The following is a 4,353-nucleotide window of genomic DNA, read 5'->3' as shown; positions in this document are numbered from 1 at the left end:
GAGAGTAACAAACACAAAAAAGAAGGAAGGGAGATAAGGATGATGCGTGTTTGATAGGAAAGAAGAAGCAAACCACAACAGAGCACCCGCCAACCACCCACTTCGTAGGGTCTGCGGTTTCTTATTCCTGCTTCTGTCAATCGGCATCGAATGGAGGCTGCACTTACAGTTTCTCAAATTCCCTGGAGGTCTCTGGCTGTTACATGGGCAGGAATCAAACGATCTCTTGGGTGGCAAATACGAAACCGCCGATCTTGCTGTGCGATTGTAGTCTTTGATGGTCCCGCCCTTGGTTGGTCCGGGACTTCCAATTGTCTGGAAACGTTTTTGCAGCCTCACAGCTGTCTGTTAATCAACATTAACTCGTGCTGCAACCTGACTTTGACTCGCATCGGCGATGAGAATCATAATGGCGTACTCAACTTGCCACACCGTTGAGAGTAAAATAAACAGATCGATTTATGAACCGAACGCGTTTTCTTACTTGCAACAGTTAAATGTAAGAGGTAGAGTAATCCCGATTGATTTATTGCAAAAACAACAACAACAACAACAACAATGGGCGATTGGTGACATCAAGCAAGCATAAGGCGGACATATTCGCAGACCACTACGCGAACGTCTGCAGTCTAAACATGTCGAAAGAAGACAGAGCCGAAAACTGGCAACTCAAACAGCGACTGAAATACTTACGGAACAACCCAAGGGCAGAACAGCCCGATTTCACTATCGGGGAACTGAGGAATGCCATTGCAAAGATGAAGTCCCGCGGATCACCCGGACCAGACAACATCCCCCCGTCCTTCCTCAAAAACCTGGGTCCCAAGGCGCTGAAGAAACTGCTCTCCATCTTCAACATGTCATTTCGCTCAGCTGATGTCCCACAAGTCTGGAAAGACGCCATCATTGTCCCCCTCCTCAAGACCGCCAAACCAGCATCGGAACTAACGTCGTTTAGACCGATAAGCCTCACATCCTGTGTCATCAAAGTTATGGAGAGAATGGTATCTGAACGCCTGTACGACATGGCCGAGCGGAACGGCTGGTTCTCCGAACTGCAGGCTGGTTTCAGGAAGGGGAGATGTGTGGAAGACCAAATTCTGAGAATTACGCAGAAGATTTCCGATGGCTTCCAAAAGAAGGAAAAATCGGTACTCGTCTTCCTCGATTTTTCAAAGGCATACGACACGGTCTGGCGAGAACGCCTACTCCTCACCCTCCTGGACAGAGGTATCCAAGATACATACGTTTTATGGCTGAATGACTTCCTTCAAAATCGTCAAGCCAGAGTCCAATTCAATGGAATACTGAGTAATAGCAGGAAAATGAACCAAGGTCTCCCACAAGGTTCGGTCCTGGCACCCATCCTCTTCCTTTTTTATATCGACGAACTGGCGAAACTACTTCCGGACGATCTCACAATTTCACTCTACGCTGACGACGTCTCTATCCTCGCTTCATCACGCACGACACGAGACGCCGAAAGTCTGGCACAAAGAGCGGTGGACATCGTTGCTGACTGGAGCAGGCGATGGAAACTCACGCTAAACGGCTCAAAGAGCGAGACAACATTCTTCACGCTCGCAACATCTGACTCGGAATGGAAGCCGTGCATCACGATAAATAATTCGTCAATTAGGTATGAGCCCTACGAAAGACTCCTGGGAGTCACACTCGACCGCAGGCTCACGTTCAGGAAACAGGTTGAGACAGTAATAGATAAGGCCACACAGAAGATGAGGATGCTCGGCGCTGTAGCGCACTCAAAATGGGGATGGAGGAAAGACGACCTACGCAAGGTCTACCTCACTCATATACAAAGTGTTCTCAACTTTGCGAGCAGCAGCTGGCAACCGTGGCTGAGCAAAACTCTGATAAATAATCTGGAGGTGATTCAAAACAGATGTCTGCGACTGATTACCACCCAAGCCCAGTCCTCACCGATCGAGGCACTTCGAGCTGAAACGGGGGTCCCAAGCATTCTGTCCACCATAAATGCTAACTGTCTCCGATCAAGAGAGAAGGCCCTCCGACTGAACAACGACCACCCTCGACGAATTGCGGCAACGGAACAAGTGCACAGACGCCTAAAAGGACGCAGGGATTTCCGAAAAAGGGCCGAAGATGTCAGCAAAAAGAGCCCACATCTGTTCGACTGCGAGAGGAGGCCCATCACTTACTTCGAAACCAGGCCCTGGGAACGTGGAATCAACCCCGACATCACTTTTCCCCACCTGTACGGCATAAGCGGAAGGAGTGACTCCAGTGGGAAGATTCAAAGTGCTGCTGTTCGTCGAGCACGAGAGCTTGGCGCACAGTACAATATCTACACTGACGGCTCGGCTAGGGCAGGAACAACGGACGGCGGCGCTGGAGTCGTCATCACAACGGGGAACCCGTCCAACCCTACCGTTGTCGAGACATTGAGGGAGAAAGGCGCCATATTTACGTGCTCTTTCGAGGAAGAAAGGAGAGCCTTGGAAATGGCCATAGACTGGATTGACAAAGAGTGCGATGCATCCAACTCGGTCGCTATCTTCACCGACAGTCAATCACTATGCATGGCACTAGTGGGAACATCACCATCCTTCGACCAATTGCGACTACGCATAAATAATGCAATACCTCAACCCACGATTCAGTGGATCCCTGGTCACCGCGATATCCTCGGCAACGATCTCGCTGACAGTAATGCCAAACTGGCAACAGCGCTGCCGGGTCCAGGCCGCCAAATTACTTATGACAGTGCGTGCGCCCAGATAAAACTAATTACAAAAGACCCCCCTATATGCCACACGCGGACGAAGGAAGTATACAGGGCATTTTCCTTAAAACGAGAGGCTCTTATTATGTCCCGCAGTGACCAGTCATTACTGGCAAAAATCAGGACCGGTCATTTCTCTGGGCTTCGGGCCTACAAAAATAGAATAGACAAAACATCGGACCCAATATGTCCATTGTGCAGCGAGGAGCCCCAAGATTTGGAGCACTGGCTGCAGAGATGCCCCGCCACGGAGGCCCGGCGGTGGCATCTCTTCGGGGATGATTCAGGGAGGTTGGACTGCCTCACCCGCTACCCAAGGGAGGCGGTGGCCCTGGCGAAGAGCACACTCTTCGAGGCTCCGAACATTTCGAACGGATACGCTACCACACACACACACAACAACAACAACAACAACACACAAACCACACAATATAATATACTTAAATGTTTACGTTTTTTGCACTTGTCACAAAACGAGAGATCAACATCAACCAAAAAACAGTTACCTTATGGTCAGACGGTGAGAGAGAGAGAGAGAGAGAGAGAGAGAGAGAGAGAGAGAGAGAGAGAGAGAAAGAACAACGATGAGATTTCTTTCAAGAATAATTGGGTATTTTATAAACAAAACGATGCTTTTATCACTTCTTTCCTCCCCGACCTGTGTTCCTACCAACGCACACACACACATACACACACAAAAAAAAACCCACACACACACACACACAAACACAACTTTGTGAGCGCGCACACACATACACACACCTCCAGACAGACAGACAGACAGACAGACAGACAGACAGACAGACAGACAGACAGACAGACAGACAGATACACACACACACACACACACACACACACACACACACACACACACACACTTACACATAAACATCACTTCTTCAAAAATGGTAAGTGTGTAGCTCTCTATGTGTTGTGTACCACTCACTTGCGTTTCGCTGAACTAAACTGTTTTCCTATTAAAAGAGTGTGTTTTTTTTCTACAAGGACAATGTGGTGGGGGGGAGGAGGGGCAAAATAAAAGGGTCTTTTTGTCATAACTGGAAATAAAACCATTCAGTGAGTTCTCTTCGCGACTATACCACGTTTTTGTGGATATTTCACCCACTATCATATCTGAAAGAGGATATTATCTTCGGTTAAAAGTAAAAAGTGAGTCAGAGACAAGGACCTCTTCGGTCTGAGTAAATTTCGGGGACCCACCAGCCAATCAGCAGACAGCCTTTGTCCAATTTTTAATCAATTAATGATTACGTTACCATTATTCCTAAACTTGTGTCAAAATAAAAAATGACCATAACAGATTAAAAAAATAAGTACAACCTTCAAATGATACTTTTGTTTGCTTTTGAATTAAGTCAATTACAAGTAAACTTTCAATTGATTGGTATGTTTTCAGAAACCACTAGACTGGACCAGGGCAGTTTTTGAAAAACGGAACTTAGACTCTAGATGTAATATGTAGGCTAAAAATGGTGTGCAAATGATAATTCCAATTTATTATCTTTCCCCGGAAATAGATGTACACGTTTAGCGGAAGCTAATTTACGTCATTCGGTACAAACCGCAAA

The sequence above is a fragment of the Aplysia californica genome, unplaced genomic scaffold (genome assembly GCF_000002075.1).
Source record: "Aplysia californica isolate F4 #8 unplaced genomic scaffold, AplCal3.0 scaffold00295, whole genome shotgun sequence".
Lineage (NCBI taxonomy): Eukaryota > Metazoa > Mollusca > Gastropoda > Aplysiida > Aplysiidae > Aplysia > Aplysia californica.
This window is presented reverse-complemented; position numbering follows the sequence as displayed.